Below are 21543 nucleotides of genomic sequence, written 5' to 3' on the forward strand. Positions count from 1 at the left end.
AGAGACTGACTATTACAAATGGACAATAGCCAGACCGTATATGACAAGAGAAATCTGACCCAGAGCTTCTACAGCAACCAGCCTGGGAAGCCAAACCACAACCTCTGGGACAGTCAGCCCAGAATGGTCAGAACTTGTTAATGAGTCAGCTTCCTTACATTTTGGCCCCACTTCCGGCACAGGACCAATCAGAGAAAGCCAAACCCATCACATAAGAAGCCTGGCTTCTGGTGAGCCCATCTCCAGCTTCCCCATGACACTGACCTCCAATCAGAGCATATCTAAAGCCTTCCCCTCTTTTCACTATAAAGCTTCCCCCTCCTCTGCCTGCCCTTGAGTCTTTGCCAGTCACAAGTGATGGTGGCTGACTCTCTGCTATAGCAAGTTCTGAATAAACAGTTTCATTTGGGTGATCTGCATCTTTTTCTATCTTTTTTACCGTAGAGTTTTGTGTTTTTCCCATTGTTTTAGAGAGATTCCAGCAGGAAGTGGAGTTACACGTGGCTCGATCCATCATCTTTAACTGGAGGTCTCTTCCTATGCTGTCTTCTCTGTGACTTAGATGTCAGCAGTCCATCCTTTACCCTCCAGCTCCAGAAAGCCCAGACATAACCTTCATTTTTACCTCTTGCAAACCTGGGTGCAAAATTCAACACCTATTCAAATTCCTCCAAAGAATCTACTGAAACCAAAGCACTAGAGAATGATATAGACTTTACTGAATCTTACCCTTGAGAGCTAGAAGATGAGGTTATACAACACACACACACCCCACTGCAAAGAACTTAAATTCAACTCCCCAAACACTTTAACCATTTCTTTCTCGCAGCAAGTTTGGAGTCTTGCTGACTCCTCCCTCTATCTCTGATTGATCCCCTGAATCTTCTAATTACTCACCCCTTTATCCTACAAAGCAGTTCCACTCAGCCCCAAGCACACCACTCACTGCAGAACAAAAGGAATGCTGGCTGATTCACCAGCCTTTCAACCTCTATGGTCAGGTGAACATGTCCCATTGTGAGTTTGGGGGGAGGTATCTCACCCTCATTCTAAGGGGCCTTCATTACTGTCTTCTAAATGAATACAGGCATCTTTCCCAAGAGGTAGTCTCATTCCAACTCCTTAGGGGGAGAAGAAAGTTCCCTATCTGTCTAAACCGCCAGGAAAGGATACCTTTTCCCACTTGCTAATGAATAGTGTTTCCAACTAGCCTGTAAGCTTCCTGAGTGCATAGCTACATATTCTCATAATCTGTATAGTACCTAATAATATTACAAAAGTTTATAGAAGGGATCAGTGGGCAGAAAGGATGGACAGAATTTTGACAGACGAAAACAGGATTTCAAAAGAGCCTATTTATTGGTTCCTCCAAGTTTTTGGCCTTTATCTTCAATACACTAAACAAATCCAGTGGAAGTTTTCCCCCTTTCTCGTGTATCTTCAGTGCTGGGCACTGTCTCAATAGGTTTTAGTTGACCTGTATGGCATGCACTCATTATTAATATCAGCATCAGTTAGGGACTGGGTTCCACTGCTGGTAACAAAAGACTTGCAACTGACAGCAGTGGCTTAAAAAATTATGTAAAAGAAGGGCAGAGCTACGTAGCTCAGGGTAAGTATGAAAACTACAGAAAGCATCAAGGAGCCAGGCTTCTACCTCTCCACTCTACCTTCCTAAGCACATGGCTTCTGTCTTCAAGGTGCCACTGCAGTGGCAGAGAGCTGTCAGAGCTCCAGCCATCAGGTCCTAGTCTTAGCAAGAAAGAAGTGGAAGGGCAATGACAAAAAGGCAACAAAGGCTGGTGCCAGTTGTCTGACTCCTTTTTAGGAACTTTACCAAAAGTCCAATGTAAAAGCTTTTGTTTATATCTCATTGGCCAGAACTTAGTCATATGACCATACCTATTCCCAATGGACACAGAAAAATGTATTTTTTTAAATGCAATTTTTAAATGCCCCTGACTTCTGTTACTAAGCAGATGGGGAGAATGGATATTGGGTAGACCACTAGTACTTCCTGCCACAGGTCCTCGTGAATTTTCAGTACATGCCATCCCAGTGCTTGGCATTAAATTGTCCTTGGAATCAATGAATAAATGAATAAAGCATTTTTAGATAATCAAGTAGTGGACAGCATGATCTTTTTCTTAATTAATTGAGGTTATTTCTAGAACAGTTTTAAATTTACAGAAAATTTGAACAGAAAGTACAGAAGGTCCCTATAATACCTCCCACCAACTTCCCCACAGTTCCCCTATTATTAACATCTTGCACTGGTGTGGTACATTTGTTACAACTGATGGACCAATATTGATACATTATTACTAACTAAAGCCCATAGTTTGCTTTAGGGTTTTCTCTTTGTGTTGCACAGTTCTCTGGATTTTGACACATGCATAATATCAAGCACCCACCGTTACAGTATTACACAGAATAGTTTCACTGCCCTGAAAATCCTCTGTGCCCCACCCACGCACCCCTCCCTTCCTCTCCAGGAACTCTTGGCAACCACCAATCTTTTCACTGTCCCCATGGTTTTGCCTTTCCCAGAATGTCATATAGTTGGAATATGTATCCTTCTCAGACTGGCTTCTTTCACTTAGCAATATGCATTTAACATTCCTCTGTCTTTTTGTGGCTTGATAGCTTATTTCTTTTTATTGCTGAATAATATTCCAATGTATGTATATACCACAGTTTGGTTATCCATTCAGCTATTGAAGAACATCTCGGTGGCTTTCAGTTTATGACTAAAGCTGCTATAAACGTTTGTGTGCAGGTTTTTGTGTGGACTTATAAAGTTTTCAACTTATTTGGATAAATATGTAGGAGCATGATTGCTGGGTCCTATGGTAAAACTATGTTTAGCTTAGTAAGAAACTAACAAAATATCTTCAGAAGTGGCTGTACCATTTTTCATTCCCACCAGCAATGAATGAGAGTGCATGTTGCTTCATATCCTTGTCAGCATTTGGCATTGTCAGTATTTGGATTTTAGCCATTCTAATAGGATTTAGCCATTCCACGAGATACTGGTATCTCATTGTTGGGTTTGGTGGGGTTTTGTGTTGTTTTTTTTTGAGGAAGATTAGCCCTGAGCTAACATCTGCTGCCAATCCACCTCTCCTTGCTGAGGAAGACTGGCCCTGAGCCAACATCTGTGCCCATCTTCCTCCATTCATACGTGGGATGCCTACCACAGCATGGCTTGTCTAGCGGTGCCATGTCCGCACCTGGGATCCGAACCAGTGAACCTCAGGCTGCCGAAGTGGAACGTATGCACTTAACTGCTGTGCCACCGGGCCAGCCCCTCACTGTTGTTTTAAATTGCAATTCCCTAATAACATATAATGTTGAACATCTTTTCACATGCTTATTTGGATATCATATATCTTCTTTGGTGAGGTGTCTATTCGATTTTTGCTCAGTTTTTAATTGGGTTGTTGAGTTTCAAAAGTTCTTTGTATATTTTGGATAGCAGGCCTTTATTAGATATGCGTTTTGCAGATATTTCCTCCCAGTTTGTGGCTTGTCCTTTCATTCTATTTTCTAATCAATTATTTTGGCATAAAATTATTCACCATATTTCCTAATTTCTTAAATCTCTGCTGTATTTTATGCCCCCCTTTTTAATCCTAATATTATTTGTTGCTATTTCTCTTTTATCTGGATCAGTCTCACAGAACTTTGTTTTCTTTATGAGTCTTTTTAAAGATCTAACCTTAATTTTGTTGGCCATCTGTGTTGCATTTTTCTATTTCATTAATTTATTCTTTGATCTTTGTTATCTTTTCTCTACTATTTTGTATTTATTCTTTTGTCTTTTTCCTAATGTATTAAGATTATTATTTATATAATTAATTTTTAGTCTTATTTTCTAATGTGAAAGCATATAAGGTTATTAATGTACCTGTATCCTATAAATTTTCATATATAATATTTTTGTTACCTCTTAAATCTAATATTATAAATTTCCATTGGGATTTCTTCTTTAATCTTTCAGTTATTAAGATTTTTTTAAATCTCCAAATATATGGAGTTTTAAAAATAATCATTTTAGCGGCCCGCCCAGTGGTGCAGCAGTTAAGTTCACATGTTCTGCTTTGGTGGCCTGGGGTTCACCAGTTCAGATCCCGGGTGCAGACACGGCACTGCTTGGCAAGCCATGCTGTGGCAGGCATCCCACATATAAAGTAGAGGAAGATGGGCACGGATGTTAGCTCAGGGACAATCTTTCTCAGCAAAAAGAGGAAGGAGGGCAGCAGATGTTGGCTCAGGGCTAATCTTCCTCAAAATAAAAATAATAATCATTTTATTATTGATTTCCAACTTTATTTTAATATGGTCAGAGAATGAGATCTGTATGATAGCAATTTCTTGTAATTTGTAGAAAGCTGCTCAATGGCCTAAATCAAAATTAATTTTCTTACATCCTCTTTATATGTTTTAAAAGTATATGTGGGGGCTGGCCCTGTGGCTGAGTGGTTAAGTCTGCACACTCCACTTTGGCGGTCCAGGGTTTTGCCGATTCAGGTCCTGGGGGCAGACGTGGCACTGGTCATCAGGCCATGCTGAGGCGGCGTCCTACATAGCACAACCAGATGACCTACAACTAGAATATACAACTACATACCGGGGGGCTTTGGGGAGAAGACAAAGAAGAAAAAGAAAAAAAGTACATGTGTTCTCAAAATGCTGGGGTGCATTTTCTATACATGTTCATTAGAAAATGTTAATTATTGGTATTGGAGAGGTTCCTGCAATAACTGGTGATTCTTGGATGTCTTTTCACATTCAAGAGTGCCATAGACTGAATGTTTTGTGTCCCCTCAAAATTCAAATGTTGAAAACTAACCCCAATATAATAGTATCAGGAGGTCGGGCCTTTGGGAGGTGATTAGATCATAAGAGTAGAGCCCTTGGGGCTGGCCCCGTGGCCGAGTGGTTAAGTTCGCGCGCTCCGCTGCAGGCGGCCCAGTGTTTCGTTAGTTCGAATCCTGGGCGCGGACATGGCACTGCTCATCAAACCACGCTGAGGCAGCGTCCCACATGCCACAACTAGAAGGACCCACAATGAAGAATATACAACTGTGTACTGGGGGGCTTTGGGGAGAAAAAGGAAAAAAATAAAATCTTTAAAAAAAAAAAAAAAAAGAGTAGAGCCCTTACAAATGGGATTAGTGCCTTATAAAAGACGCCCAAGAGAGCTCCCTACCCATTCAGCCAAGGGAGGACAGAGTGAAAAGACTGCCGTCTATAAACCAGGAAGCAGCCACTCACCACACAAAAAACCTGTTGGTGCCTTGATGATGGACTTCCCAGTCTCCAGAACGGTGAGCAATAAATTTCTGTTGTTTATAAGCCTCCCAGTCAATGGTATTTTGTTATAATAGCCCAAACAGAATAAGACAAAGTGAGGAACTAAAAAGCTGATTGGAAATTCTTTATACACAGAGGGGGCTTGTTGACTGGGCCTTCAATGTAGGGTGATTGCCTATGGACCCAGACAGTTCGTTACGGGATCCCTCAAATGTCAATATTCTGCCATCCTAATCCAATTTCTATCTTCCGAAGTTATACTGATATTTATTTGTCTGCTATTATCTCCTCTCCTGTTCTTCTTCTTCTTTGGGTTTATTAACTTTTCACTCCTTTACATTCATTTTAAAAAAAACAACTTTTTATACATGCATTCAGAAAAGTGCCCACCAATATGCAACCTGAACGCACATGGAAACCAACACTTGGATTAAGACATAAAACATTATCAGCGGGGCTGGCCCCGTGGCCGAGTGGTTAAGTTCGCGCGCTCCGCTGCAGGCGGCCCAGTGTTTCGTTGGTTCGAATCCTGGGCGCGGACATGGCACTGCTCATCAAACCACGCTGAGGCAGCGTCCCACATGCCACAACTAGAAGGACCCACAACGAAGAATATACAACTATGTACTGGGGAGCTTTGGGGAGAAAAAGGAAAAATAAAAAAAAATCTTTAAAAAAAAAAAAAAAAAAACATTATCAGCACTTCATGAGCCTCCCCATGTTCTCTTCCAGAGCCATTACTCCACCAAGAGTTATCACTGCACTGACTTCTAACAGCGTGGATATTTGGGTAGTTTCCAGTTTAGGGCTATTACAAGGTATGGGTATGAGCTTTTTTTGTACTTGTCCTTTCTTTTTTTCTAAGAAGATTAGCCCTGAGCTAACATCCATAGCCAATCCTCCTCTTTTTGCTAAGGAAGACTGGCCCTGACATCTGTGCCCATCCTCCTCTACTTTATATGTGGGACACCTGCCACAGTGTGGCTTGACAAGCGGTGCATAGGTCTGCACCCAGGATCCGGGCTGGCAAACCCCAGGCCACTGAAGCGGAGCATGTGAACTTAACTGCTGCACCACCAGGCCACCCCCATGTACTTGTCCTTTTAGTGAACATATGTACACATTTCTATTGCGTATATACCCTAGGAGTGAAACTGTTGGGAGAAAGGCTATGCATAAATTCAGGTTTAGTTGACAATGGCCAAACTAGTTTAACAAAGCGATTGTACCAATTTATGGTCCCTTCAGCAGCATATGAGAGTTCTGGTTGCTCCACGATGTTGCCAGTGCTTGGTATTTTCTGTCCTTTTCATTTTGCCTTTCTGGTGGGTATGTAATGGTATCTCATTGTGGCTTTAATCTGCATTTCCTCTTTACATTTTTGTTTGTTTTTTAGATGCTTCAGGATAGAGCAGATTAAAATTCAAGAGGTTAATCCTCTACATCTGCCAGAAATTTCCCCCTTGGTACTTATCTCATGGAACTCAGAACTTTTTTTCTGTACTGGAGGCAATATATAGAGAGGATGAGGGAAACAAGCCGTGCAGTCAGACACTTTGAGGTTTAATTCCCAGATACAATGTTAACTTGCTGGGTTACCTTAAGAAATTTATTTAACCTTTCTCCATTTTATGCAAAATGGCACAAATAACAGTACTGCCTCACGAGGTTGTTATGAGGATTAAATGAGATAAAATATGTAAAACACTTTGCAAAGTTCCTAGCACACTGTGAGCAAGCACATAGTTAACAAGTGGCAGCTATTATTACACCTTATATTGCTTACACACATCTCATTTCTCTTTCTGTTTTACACATTCTATGACAAAACAACAGCACAGAGCAGACATTAGCTGCCTCGCATATAATAGTTGCTGATAAAGACTGGTTGAACGATTTTAAATATAACTGGAAAATATTGTGGTGGTTGTTATAAAAGATGGCATAAATTATTATAATGGCTATAGTATGAAATGCACTGCTGATGAGGAATATATTATTTAAACAAATGTCTCTCCTCTTTACCTTCACCACTTAACAGTTAAGAAAATTAATAGAGAAACACTACTCGCGCTAATTAGTAATAGATGTCCCATATTGCACATGTGAGGGTTCCAAAGGCTTCTCCCTTTAAACCCCAAACCAAAAGAAACAAAAATACCACCCCAGAAACAAAACCAAAAACATCACTTTTCTGAAGAGAGGTTAAGCCTTTCCAATTTTAGCAGATCCTTTGTTCAGCAGCGGAGAAACTGGGGGGCCACAGCTGCAACAGCAGCTTCCGTACAAGATGGCGTCGCTCATTGTACACGCCGCAGCTGGAGGTAGGTCCTCTTCGCCCGTAGCTGGACCGGAAGTGGTTTCGGCCCTAGTAGATCCGGGTGGGTGCGCGCAGGTGGCCGCGGAGGTTCCAGTTCTTCACGGGAGGTGCCGCAGGTGTTCGGGTCGGGTCCTGGGCCGTAGGTAAGCGAGCATCAGAGGCTGGCGAGGCCTCTCGCTGGGCATGTGCGAGGAACGGAGGGGGTTTCCAGTGCCGATTGAGGAGCCGGGTCGTGGGGCCGGAGCCATGTGCGGGGGCGACTGATTGCGGGGACCCCGCGGTCCCCAGGCGACTTGGCCCTGCCCCTCTCCCCGCCCCCCGGTGCGGCCTCTTCTCCCCCCTGGGCCGCGGCGGGGCGGTTCTACACCCGGCTGCTCGACGAGGGCTCTCACGCGGGTCCGCGGCCCTCACTGCTCCCCGGGCCGCCCCTCGGACCCCCTTCTCTCCTTGGGAGCATCCAGCAAACCTGCGTGGCTTCCCGACCCGGTCAGCCGAGAGGGAGGCGCAGCCCGCGGCGCCCAGCAGCTCCTCGGGCGGTGCATGTCCCCGGGTACAGCCCTTCCCTCGGTTCCTGGGGACCTCCCCGCCCCCCATTACCACCCCTTTCCTCGCAGACCGCGCCCGCGCCTCGGGGCCTCGCTGACGGCCGCCTCTGTCTCTTTTCGCATCCCTGGATAGATCAGAGCGAGAACCTTAATGACGACTTATTACAAAATTGACACCTCTTCGTTAGAGTGTAATCAAACTCAAACCTTTATAGGCTTTGGATACCGTGTTGGACGCAGACACACTCCCGTAGACGCCCACTCCTTGGAAACACTAAGTTATTTATATCGTGCTTTTTTAGTTGTGTGGCAAGCCCAGAAGGAATTGCACTGAAAGGTTTTTAGTTTTCAGAATTAGGAAGTGAGGAGAAGGGAGATTTAATAGGGAGAGGGAATGGTTCATCTTGGGCAAGTTGAGCTTGTTTTAAAAATGTATTTATTTTTTGTAATTTGTAGGGTTTTTTCCCAATTATTTTATCGAGGTCATAATGGTTTATAACTGTAATTTGGGGTGTACATTATTATCAGTTTCTGTATAGACTGCATCATGCTCGCCAGCAATAAAATGTATTTATTTTTAAATATTTGTTTTAGTTGTAGTCCATGCCTACAATCTTGTAAAAAATTCATGTCAAAAATTTAACCTAAATAGATTCTCTTTGACCTGTCTCTTTGCTTCTCCATCTTTTGTTCTTTAATCTTTTGCCCCAACGTAAGAACTATTATCAGTTTGAGGTGTGTTTTTCTGTTTCTTTTTCTTTACATTTATTGACAAATGTTTGTGTGTATAAGATATATGTATGTACGATTTCGTGTTAAATTTTTACAAATTTTTTTTTTACATATACAGCATGTTGTACCTATTCAGCAACTTGAGTTTTTATGCTGAAAAAGGGGTCTTGGAACTTTTTCTTTGTCAATATGTAGAGATCCACCTTATTCTTTATTCTTGCTCTGTAAATTCCATAGTATGTGAGATTCCATAGATTGCTTACAGTTTTTCACTGTTAGACATGGTGTGGCAGAGAACATCCTTCACATGCATCTTGTGCCCATGGGAGCATTTCTCGAGGACAGAAATCAGCAAGTGGAATTGCTGGGCTGGAGTGTGTGGACATTTAATGCCAAACTGCCCACCAACAGTGTGTAATAATGTCTATTTCCCCAGGTTTTTTTTTTTAAGATTTTATTTTTCCTTTTTCTCCCCAAAGCCCTCTGGTACACAGTTGTACATTTTTAGTTGTGGGTCCTTCTAGTTGTGGCATGTAGGACGCCTCCTCAACATGGTCTGATGAGCGGTGCCATGTCTGCACCCAGGATCTGAACGGGCGAAACCCTGGGACACTGAAGTGGAGTGCGTGAACTTAACCCCTCTGTCACGGGGCCAGCCCCTCCCCAACTCTTTTAAACATTTAATGGTATCAATCTTTCTTATATTTGCCAACCTGATGAGTGGGAAATGATTCTAATTGGTGTTTTAATTGGTATTTCCTGGTTACTCATGAGATTGAGCATCTTTTCATGATTGTTGGCTATTTGTATTTCCTCTTTTGAGAAATGTCTATTTCTATTGAGTTGTCTTTTTATATATAGTAGTGTTTTATGTATTTTGGATATTAATCCTTTGTCATGTATATATGTTTTAAATGTTTATTCCAAACTTGGTACTTTGTAAAGTTGTTGCTTGTCTTTTTTAACCATGTGGCCTCCTTGTTGAACCAAAGTTTTAAGTTTTATCTTTAAATGTGTCAATCTTTTACTGTGTATATCTTGTATTTTGTGGCTACCCCACTGATTCTCAAATGGGGGAGATATTTTGCCTTCTAGGACGGGCCATTTGGCAATGTCAGGAGACAGTTTTTGGTTGTCCAAAACACCAGTTTTTAGTGGTGGTGCTGCTGGCGTCCAACAGGTAGAAGCCAGGATGCCGCTAATGATCCTACAGTACACAAGAGAGCCCCCACTACAAAGAGTTGTTCTGGCCTAAAATATCAATAGTGCTGAAGCAGAGCAGGGTTTTGTCTTAGGACTATATTTTCTCCGGTAAGTTCTTATATGTTTGAGTTTTTAAAAAAATTTCTGTGTGTGTGTGTGAATGGTTTGTGCATAATTACTGTTTTCCAATGTCACTCTGAATATTTAGTCCATTCTTGACCCATTAATCTGAAACGCCACATTTATCGTGTTCTAATTTCTTACACACACACAGTCTGTTTTTGGACTTTCTTCTGTTCTGTGGCCTAATTTTCTATTTTGCTGAACCAATACCACAATATATATTAAATATGTAATCTGTATATTAAATATGTATTATACTTTGATATCTAGTAGGGAAAATACTCCCTCATGATAATTATAATTGTTATTTTGTTGGAAATCATATACTTTATCAGCTCCCATGCTCGTTATTTAAATAATAACATTTGGGGGCTAGTCTTACAGTTTTTGTCCAGATAATTTTAGAATCAGCTTGTCAAATAGTTTTTTCTTAAGGTGGCTTTATTGAGATGTAATTCACACAATTCATTATTTAAAGTGTACATTACTTTTAGTGTATTCACAGTTGTGCAGCCATCACCGCAGTCTAATTTTAGAACATTTTTATCACCCTCAAAAGAAACCCATACCTATTAGCAGTCACTCCCTATCCCATTCCCCAGTACCCTGGCCTTAGGCAACCACTATCTTACTGCCTTTATAGATCTGAATATTTTGTGTAAATGGAGTCATACAATTTGTGGTCTTTCGTGACTACCTTCTTTCACTTAGCATAATGTTTTCAAAGTTCATCTGTGTTGTGTCGTGTATCAGTACTCATTCGTTTTTATTGCTGAATAAAATTCCATCCTGTGGTGTATTTGTCTCCTAGGGCTACAGTAACAAAGTGACACACACACCTTGCAGTAGCTTTCAGTGACAGAAACGTGTTCTCTCACAGTTCTGGAGGCTGTGAAGTCCAAAGTCAAGGAGTCAGCAGGGCTGTGCTCTCTCTGAGGGCTGTGGGAGGATCTTTTCTTGCCTCTTCCCAGCTTCTGCTGGTGGCTGGCAGTCCTCGTCTGCAGCTGGTTGACTCCAACCTCTGCCTCTGTCTTCACACGGCTTTCTTCCCCAAGTGTCTGTCTTCACATCCTAATTCTCTCTGTGCGAGTCTGTCTCTGCGTCTCTTCTCCCCTCATGTGAGAACACCAGGTATGTTGGATTAAAGGCCCACCCGACTCCAGTATGACCTGATTTTAACTTGATTATGTGTGCGAAGACCTTATTTTGAAATAAGGTCACATTCACAGGTACCGGGGGCTAGGACTTCAACATATCTTTTTGGGGGACACAATTCCATCCATAATATTATGAATATGCTACATTTTATTTATCCATTTATCAGCTGATGGATATTTGGATTGTTTCCACTTTTTGGCTATTATGAATAGTGCTGCTGTGAACCTTTGTGTGGACATATATTTTCATTCCTCTTGGATATATACCTAGGAGTGGACTTTCTGGGTGATTAGCAACTCTCTGTTTAATTATTTGAGGAACTGCCAGACTGTTTTCCAAAACAGATGCACCATTTTACATTCCCACTAGGCGTGTATGCAAGCTCTAATATCTCCATATTATTGCCAGCTCTTATCTTTTTGATTAGAGCCATCCTAGTGGGTGTGAAGTGGTATCTCACTGTGACTTTGATTTGCATTTCCCTAATAGCTAATGATGTTGAGCATCTTTTCATGTGCTTATTGGCCATTTGTGTATCTTCTTTGAAGAAATGTCTATTCAACTCGGTCATTTTTAATTAGTTTTTCTTTTTATTATTGAGTCGTAAGTTCTTTATATACTCTTGATACATGCCCTTACCAGATATATGACTTGCAAATATTTCCTCCCATTCTGTGCGTTGTCTTTTCACTTTCTTGATGGTCAATTCATTTTTAAAAAATTTTTTTGTTTTCCTTTCCCAAAGCCCCAGGACATGGTTGTATATTTAGGTGTAAATTGTTCTAGTTCTTCTATGTGAGCCACCAACACAGCATGGCAACTAGACCACTGGTGTGGTTCCGCGACTGGGAAGTGAACCCAGGCTGCCAAACTGGTGAGCACTGAACTTTAACCACTAGGCCATCAGGGCTGGCTCTAAAAAGTTTAAAAAAATTAAGTTTGTATTGAATTCATATATTGTTTTGAGTATTTCTGTAAAACAGTTATTCTTCCCTTCTTTTTTTAAAAAAAATAGGATGATTATAGTACCTTCTGCAGAGAGTTGTTGAAAGAATTAAATGAGTCATGTATACATGAGTACATATATGTGTAAAGTGCCTGGCACATGATATATGCTCTGTGTTAGCTGCTTTAATATGTCTCTGCTCTTCCAGTTGTCTTCTCTGTCATTAGTAAAGCTTTCTGTTTTTCTTCATATTGATCTTACACATTTCTTGTTGCGTTTATACCTAGGTTTGTGTGTGTGTATATGTGATTGTTTTGTGTAGTTTTAAAATAGTATATATTGCTGTTATGAATGGGATTTTCTTCATATTTTTATAATGAGCTTAGAAAGCTATTGATTTTATATTGATCAGACTTTCACAATTATCTTGTAAGTTGTGACAGTTATGACTTGTTTACGTATCCAGGTGATTGTGATGCAGCCATTCTGTTACGAGCTGTGGTTCTTTTCCATCCGGTCCTCTTCTGCCCTGATTTGAATCTTCCTCCCCTCTCAGCTCTACTGCTGTGACTCTTCTAACCTGTCTCCTGCTTCTAGCCTTGTCCTCGTCCGGTCTAGCACCCACACTGCCAACATGGCATTCTTTGAAATATGTCCTTCCCCTTAGAAGTTTGTTATTGGCTCTCCACTACTTGTAAGATTTTATCTTATAAGGTAATATAAGGCCCTTTATGACTTGACCTGCATCTACTCGTTCCAGCATCATCTCTATTTCCTTACTTACATATGCTCTAGCATAGCACTGTCCAGTAGAAATATAATGTGAGCCCCGTAAATAAAGTTTTCAAGTAGTCACATTAAAATATAAAAGGAAACAAGGTTAACTTAATTTTAATAACATGTTTTATTTAACCCAGTGTATCCAAAATATTACTTCAACAGAGATCTAAAAAATGAATATGGAATTCATAGAAAGTATAGTAGAGGTTACCAGGGGTTGGGGGAGGGGAGAATGGGAGGTTATTGTTTAGTGGGTACAGAGTTTCTGTTTGGGATAATGAAGAAGTTCTGGAAATGGATGGTGGTGTTGATCGCACAACATTGTGAATGTGGTTAATACCACTGAATTGTATACTTAAAAATGGTGAAAATGATAAATTTTGTGTTATGTATATTTCACTACAATAAAAAAAGATCACCTTAAAAATCAATGTGGGGGCCCAGCCTGGTGGTGTAGTGGTTAAGTTCATTCCACTTCAGCAGCCTGGAGTTCTCAGGTTCAGATCCCAGGTGCAGACCTATACACCACTCATCAAGCCATGCTGTGGCAGCCACGCACATAGAAAATAGAGGAAGACTGGCACAGATGTTAGCTCAGGGCAAATCTTCCTCACACAGAAACATCAATATGGAAATTATCAGTGATATTTTCATTTTTTTTTGAAGTAAGTCTTCAAAATTCGGTAAGTATTTTACACTTACAGTGCATGTAAAGTTTGCTTGAACATTTCCCCCTGCACCGTGTTGCATCTGTACCCATGCTGTGTCCTTGCACCTGCTGCTCCCTCTGCCTCAAGTGCCCTTCTCTCTGCCTTGTGCCCCTGGAGAACTTTTGCTCATTTTTTAATGCCAGTACCGATCTCAGATATCATCTCTCTCAGCAAGTGTTTCTCTTAATGATACCCCGCTCTTTCTCTTTCCCATCCGTGTACTGTGTGCTTCTGTTGTTGGTGTTGTCTCACTGTGCTGCAAATTGTTCGTTACATGTGTTTCTCCTTTCCTGAATCCTGAATTTATGAAAGCAGATCGTGCCTTTTAACCCTTTTTACTGAGAGTCCAGCACAATGTCTGACTTACTGAAGGTGCTGTATATGTGTTTGCTGAGTGAATCCTTTGGCTGGAAAAAACCCTGCACAAAACCTCTCTCAATAAAAATAAATTAATATGTTTCTTGAATGTTGCCAGGGTTCCCTCCTATAGAGGTACCCTATTTGCTCCTTCAGTTTCCCTCTGAGGCCTTTCTTTTACACAGGCCACACATGATGAAGAATAGGTCGGGAATCGATCTTTTTTTTTTTTATTACTTTTTATCTTATGTTTTTTTTCCTTTTTCTCCCCAAAGCCCCCCGGTACATAGTTGTATATTCTTAGTTGTGGGTCCTTCTAGTTGTGGCATGTGGGACGCCGCCTCAGCGTGGTCTGATGAGCAGTGCCATGTCAGCGCCCAGGATTCGAACCAATGAAACACTGGGCCGCCTGCAGCGGAGCGCGCGAACTTAACCACTCGGCCACGGGGCCAGCCCCTAGGTTGGGAATCAGACTGTGCACCTGGGAGCTCCAAATCTGAGGGGATCCCTTCTCAGTGGAAGCAAGTCAATAATAATTTTTTTTTAAGCTTTTCTCCTTTAATGTAACCTCATTTTAATGTTATTAAATATAGACAGTATGATATGCAAAAATGACTTTTAGAAATGAATTAATAAAAACATGTTAGAAGATGTTATTTTCTTTGAAAACAAATTCACTTTTCTTTACAAAATCATGTTTTAATTGAGAGGGAAGGCACAATCAAAATGCAAATTGGTCTCAAAGGATGAAACATTTGGCTGAAACAAACAAGATATAATTGAGAAGAAAAATGTAAAGCTTTGGATTTAAGTGCAAAGTATAAATTATGAATATATAAAATGGGGAACTTGATTTGGTATCAATGAATTTTAATTTACCACAAGCTTTATATGACCCCTTAGTGTGATTCTGCTACTCACAAACATGTCATTTCATACAGCATTAATAAAATACAGGGTCCAGACTTTGGGAAGTAATAGTGTCAGTGTGGTCCACACCAATTAGACCATGATGAATACAGCCCTGGGGGCCACATTTTAAGAGGTACATTGACAAACTTCGAGCTCTTCAGAAGAATCTGGCCACAACGGTCAGTGGCCTGTCAACTAGGTCACAGGAAGACTGGTTGGGTTAAGTAAGATGTTCTAAGGGAGGTCGTAAGAGCTGTCTTAACATATTTCGCAGCTCTCAGGAGGGAGTGAACACTTTTGTCATTTCGAAGCCAGACTGAGCATCAAAGAGAGCAATCTCTATGTAGGGAACTTTTAGAGAATACAAGGACTTTTCAATAAAAGCTGCCTCTTGAGGTAATGAACTCCATTCTTAGAATATTCAGGTAGAAACCAGGTCGTGATCTGTCAGGATTAGCACGGAAAGGATTCTTGAATTGTATGGGAGCTGAATTTGGCTCCTAAATTTTAACTCTGTGATTCTTTTTTTCCTTTTGATGGGAGTTCTGTGGTTTGTAGAACCCCAGTGGTAGTAATTGGCAACATTTGTTGAACCCTAATGTGCTAGCCAATGTGCTGGGTGAAGTATATTGATCATCTTACTGAAGCCTCGCAATGATCCTACATGGTAGATACTGTCTTTCCCATTTACCGATAAGGAAACTGGGGCTTAGAGAATTTCACTAAATTGTCCAAGTTTGTATAATAGCTAGCAAGTGGCAGAGGTGGGATTTGAACCCAGGGTATTAGACTCTAGGGTCCCTGTTGCTATCCTCTACCTTATGCTACTCTCTGACACATTGACATATTTGTTTAATTCATTAAAACAGGATTTATTTCAGGAATATAATCGTCTGTCTTAAGTGTTAAGTGGAATATTTACATTGTCTATCGCTAAAAAGCCCCATTAAAAAAAACTTGTTTTTCTCTAATTATGAATATATACGTACTCATACAGAATTTGAAAAATCAGAATTGTTTATAATCCTACTACCTTATGTAACCACTGTTATCAGTTTGCTGTTTAATTATTTTATGCAATTAAAAAAAACAAGAATGGCAGATTAAGTCACAGGAGATGGCGAGGCATTGAAAGGTTTGGATTCCGGAGCGAGCCTTTAGCAAGGTGTCTTAGTCTGTTCGGGCTGCTATAATAGAATACCACAGACTGGGTGGCTTGTAAACAGAAATTTATTTCTCACAGTTCTGGAGGCTGCAAGTCGGAGATCAGGGTGCCAGCATGGCTTGGTCCTGATGAGAGCTCTTTTCCGGGTTGTGACTCCTGACCTCTCCTTGTGTCCTCACATGGCAGAGATCACAGAAAGGAAGCATGCTCTCTTCTGACTTTTATGTGGCCTCTGATCCCATTCTCAAGGGCTCCACCCTCACGACCTCGTCTAATCCTAATTGCCTTCCAAAGGCCCCACCTCCTAATACCATCACATTAGGGGATAGGGTTTCAACATATGTGTTTTGGAGGGACACATATTCAGTCTATAATACAAGATTTGATTTTTCTCACTCCTAGCCCGGTATTGAACCATACTGCTGTTTTATAGCATCAAGGCTCAACAAGGGAAAAAAAATTTTTCATTTGAATAGATTTTTGTAATTCGATGATTGAATTAGAGAAATCATAAAATGTTAACATATAATACCTTGAATTGAGTTTTGTTCATTCTATAAATACTTCTTGTTGTCAGCTCTGTGCTAGTTGCTAGGGATGTATGTGGTGGTAAAGAAGCCAGTTAGGATCCCTGTGTCATGGGGTTTACATTCTAGTGGGAAAGAGAGACAGTGAATAAACCAATAGTTATTCATTCATCAGTCAGGCCAACAGGAGAAAAATCAGAAAGATCTCTGAATTTTGGCAAATGCGTACACCTGCATAAGCCAAACCCCCATCAAGACAGGGAACTTTACCACAGTTCCGGAAAGTTCTCTCATGCCTGAAATGCCCTTCTGTAGAATTTGGCATGACTGGCTCCTTTTCACTTATTCAGTGCTCAGCTTAAATGTCTGTTCCCTGTACTCTCCTCCCCCAGAGGCAACTAGTGTTCAGATTTTTTTCTACCATAGATTAGTTTTAGCTGTTCTAGAACTTTATATAAAGAGAACCATACAGTACCTCTTTTGTGTCTGGCTTCTTTCACTCAGTCTAATGTTTTTTGAGATTCATCCATGTTGCGTGTATCAGTAATTCATTCCTTTTTATTGCTGAGTAGTATTCCATTGTATGGATGTACCCACCACTTGGGCTGTTTCCAGGTTTTGGCTGTTAGGAATAAAGCTGTTAAGAACATTCTTATACATCTTTTTGTGTGTGTGTGTGTACAGGAACAGCAACTTTGTTCATGCTAGTTACAAACTGGAATCAACCCAAATGTCCATCAACAGGAAAATGAATAAACACATTGTGGTAGATCCACACAATGGAATAGCCTCAACAAAGAAAGAAATAAGCTTCTATTCATCCAGTAACGTGGATGATGAGCAAAAGAAGTCAGACACCAAAGCATACATGATATGTTATTCCATATAGGAAATCCACTAACAAGCCAAGTTAATATATGGTGATAGAAAGGACAGCAATTGTTGCCTTTGGGAAGCTCCCTGCCTCCAGGTAGTCACTTGTGGATTAAGGGGTAGAAGATGCACTACATTCTACATTTTTCAAATAACACATTAGTTTTCAGCATCATGGCTCCCTTATAATCTTCACTGCCTCTTCAGGATTCCATAGGGCATATTGGTTGACCACTTTTTTTTTTTTGGTGAGGAAAATTGGCACTGAGCTAACATCTGTTGCTAATCTTCCTCTTTTTGCTTGAGGAAGACTGTCCCTGAGCTAACATCTGTGCCCATCTTCCTCTATTTTGTATGTGGGACCCTGCCACAGCATGGCTTGATGAGTGGTGTGTAGGTCCGCACCTGTGATCCGAACCCATGACCTCTGGGTTGCTGAAGTGGAGCGTGCAAACTTAACTACTACACCACCAGGCCACTCCCTAGCGCCTCTCTGACCACTTTTTGTCTTATAGATTTGGGTTAAAATCTCGCATCTGCTCATTGCCCAGTGCCATTCTCTTTGTCATTGTGAATCCACTTCCTTTATGAGCATTTTAGTGTCTTTTTTGGTTTTTTTTTCCTTAGATCTGGTCTTCTGCCTGTTTTGCACAGCCCATGAACTAGAATGATTTTTATATATTTTTTATTAAGACCATAATAGTTTATAACATTGTGAAATTTCAGTTGTACATTATCATTTGTCAGTCTCAATATATATGTGCCCATTTACCCCTTATGCCCACCACCCAACACCCCTTTCCCTCTGGTAACCACTAATCTGTTCTCTTTGTCCACATGTTTATCTTCCTCATGTGAGTGAAATCATGGGGTGTTTGCCTTTCTCTATCTGGCTTATTTCACTTAACATAATACCCTCAAGGTCCATTCACGTTGTAAATGGGAAAATTTTGTCTTTTTTGAAGGCTGAGCACTATTCCATTGTATATATACCACATCTTTATCCAATCATCAGTTGATGGGCACTTGGGTTGCTTCCCGTCTTGGCTATTGTGACTAATGCTACAATGGACATAGGGTGCATAAGTCTCTTTGCATTGTTGATTTCAAGTTCTTTGGATAAATACCCAGTAGTAGGATAGCTGGGTCGTATGGTAATTCTATTTTTAGTTTTTCAAGGAATCTCCATACTGTTTTCCATAGGGGCTGCACCAGTTTGCATTCCCACCAGCAGTGTATGAGGGTTCCCTTTTCTCCACAACCTCTCCAACATTTGTTATTTTTTGTCTTGGTGATTATAGCCATTCTAATGAGTGTAGGGTGATATCTTAGTGTAGTTTTGATTTGCATTTCCCTTATGATTCGTGATTTTGAGCATCTTTTCATGTGCTTATTGGCTTTCTGTGTATCTTCTTTGGAAAATTGTCTGTTCATATCCTCTGTGCATTTTTTGATTGCATTGTCTGTTTTTTGTTGTTCATTTGTGTGCATTCTTTATATATTTTGGATGTTAACCCACTTTATATATTTTGGAGATAATATGTGACTTATGAAAGTTTTCTCTCAGTCAGTGGGTTGTCTTTTTGTTTTGTTCCTGGTGTCCTTTGCCTTGCAGAAGCTCTTTAGTCTGATGAAATCCCACTTGTTTATTTTTTCTTTTGTTTCCCTTGTCCATGTAGACATGGTATTCGAAAAGATCCGTCTAAGACTGATGTCAGAGAGTGTACTGCCTATATTTTCTTCTAGGAGTTGTATGGTTTCATGTCTTACCTTCAAGTCTTTGATCCATTTTGAGTTAATTTTTGTGTATGGTGAAAGATAATGGCATCTTCATTCTTTTGCATGTGGCTGTCCAGTTTTCCCAACACCATTTATTGAAGAGACTTTCCTTTCTCCATTGTATGTTCTTAGCTTCTTTGTCGAAGATTAGCTATCTGTAGATGTGTGGTTTTATTCCTGGGCTTTCAATTCTGTTCCACTGATCTGTGTGCCTGTTTTTGTACCAGCACCATGCTGTTTTGATTACTATAGCTTTGCAGTGTATTTTGAAATCAGGGATTGTGGTGCCTCCAGCTTTGTTCTTTTTTCTCATGATTTCTTTAGCTATTCAGGGTCTTTTCTTGCCCCATATGAATTTTAGGATTCTTTGTTCTATTTCTATGAAGAACGTCATTGGGATTTTGATTGGGATTGCATTGAATCTGTAGATTGCTTTTGTTAGTATGGACATTTTAACTATATTTACTCTTCCAATCCATGTGCATGGAATCTCTTTCCATTTCTTTATGTCATGTTGATTTCTTTCAATAGTGTCTTACAGTTTTCATTGTATAGGTCTTTCACCTCCTTGGTTAAATTTATTCCCAAATACTTTATTCTTTTTGTTGCAATTATAAATGGGATTGTATTCTTGAGTTCTCTTTCGGCTAGTTCATTTTTAGTGTATAGAAATGCAGCTGTTTTTTGTAATTGATTTTGTACCCTGTAACTTTGCTGTTGTTGAGTATTTCTAATACTTTTCCTATGGATTCTTTAGGGTTTTCTATGTATAAAATCATGTCATCTGCAAATAGCAAGAGTTTCACTTCTTCATTGCCTATTTTGATTCCTTTTATTTCTTTTTCTTGCCTAATTGCTCTGGCCAACACCTCCAGGACTATGTTGAATAAGAGTGGCAAGAATGGTCACCCTTGTCTTGTTTCTGTTCTCAGAGGGATGGCTTGTACTTTTTCCCTGTTGAGTGTGATATTGGCTGTGGGTTTGTCATATATGGCCTTTATTATGTTGAGGTACTTTCCTTCTATACTCATTTTGTTGAGAGTTTTTATCATAAGTGGATGTTGGATCCTGTCGAATGCTTTCTGTACATCTATTGAGATGATCTTGTGGTTTTTATTCATCCTTTTGTTAATGAGGTATATCACATGGATTTGCAGATGTTGAACCATCCCTACATCCCTGGTATAAATCACACTTGATCATGGTATATGATCTTTTTAATGTATTGCTGTATTCAGTTTGCCAGTATTTTGTTGTGGATTTTTACATCTGTGTTCATCAGCGATATTGGCCTGTAATTTTCCTTCTTTGTGTTGTCCATCTCTGGCTTTTGATCAGGGTGATGTTGGCCTCATAGAATGTGTTAGGAAGTATTTTGTCGTCCTCAATTTTTTGGAATAGTTTGAGAAGGATAGGTATTAAATCTTCTTTGAATGTTTGGTAGAATTTTCCCAGGGAAGCCATCTGTTCCTGGACTTTTATTTTTGGGCAGGTTTTTGATTACTGTTTCAATCTCTTTATTGTGATTAGTCTATTCAGATTCTCTATTTCTTCTTGGTTCTGTTTTGGGAGGTTGTATGAGTCTAAGAATTTATCCATTTCTTCTAGATTGTCCAATTTGTTGGCATATAGTTTTTTCACAGTATTCTCTTATAATCCTCTGTATTTCTGTGGTATCTGTTATAAGTTCTCCTCTTTCATTTCTAATTTTATTTATTTGAGCCTTCTCTCTCTTTTTCTTAGTGAGTCTGGCTAAGAGTTTGTCAATTGTGTTTATCTTCTCAAAGAACCAGCTCTTTGTTTCATTGATCCTTTCTACTGTTTTTCTGGTTTCAATTTCATTTATTTCTGCTCTCATTTTTATTATTTCCCTCTTTCTGCTGACTTTGGGCTGTGTTTGTTGTTCTTTTTCTAATTCTGTTAAGTGTAGTTTAAGATTGTGTGTTTGAGATTTTTCTTGTTTTTTAAGATGGGCCTGTATTGCCAAGAATTTCCCTCTTAGGACCGCTCTAGCTGCATCCCATGTGAGTTGGTATGGTGTATTTTCATTCTCATTTGTCTCCAGATATTTTTTTTTCTCCTTTAATTTCTTCA

The 21543-nt window shown here is 40.1% G+C and overlaps 1 protein-coding gene across 7 annotated transcripts in view; it reads left to right on the top strand.

Moving 5' to 3' along the window:
• The window catches only part of EXD2 (exonuclease 3'-5' domain containing 2), a 96647-nt gene that overhangs the window by 42722 nt on the left and 32382 nt on the right, over positions 1–21543 (top strand). For 2 of the 7 annotated variants that reach the window (XM_014867209.3, XM_014867212.3), the window contains exon 1: positions 7675–7782. The exons of 2 other annotated variants lie outside the window; for them this stretch is intronic. The gene's annotated coding sequence lies outside the window, so the exon portion shown is untranslated. Of the gene's footprint in view, positions 1–7532; positions 7644–7674; positions 7783–21543 lie in introns of those variants that run through there. 3 more of the 7 variants (XM_070513864.1, XM_044773862.2, XM_014867211.3) reach the window with 3 other exon arrangements.

Source organism: Equus asinus, chromosome 7 (assembly GCF_041296235.1).
Source record: "Equus asinus isolate D_3611 breed Donkey chromosome 7, EquAss-T2T_v2, whole genome shotgun sequence".
Taxonomy (NCBI): Eukaryota; Metazoa; Chordata; class Mammalia; order Perissodactyla; family Equidae; genus Equus; species Equus asinus.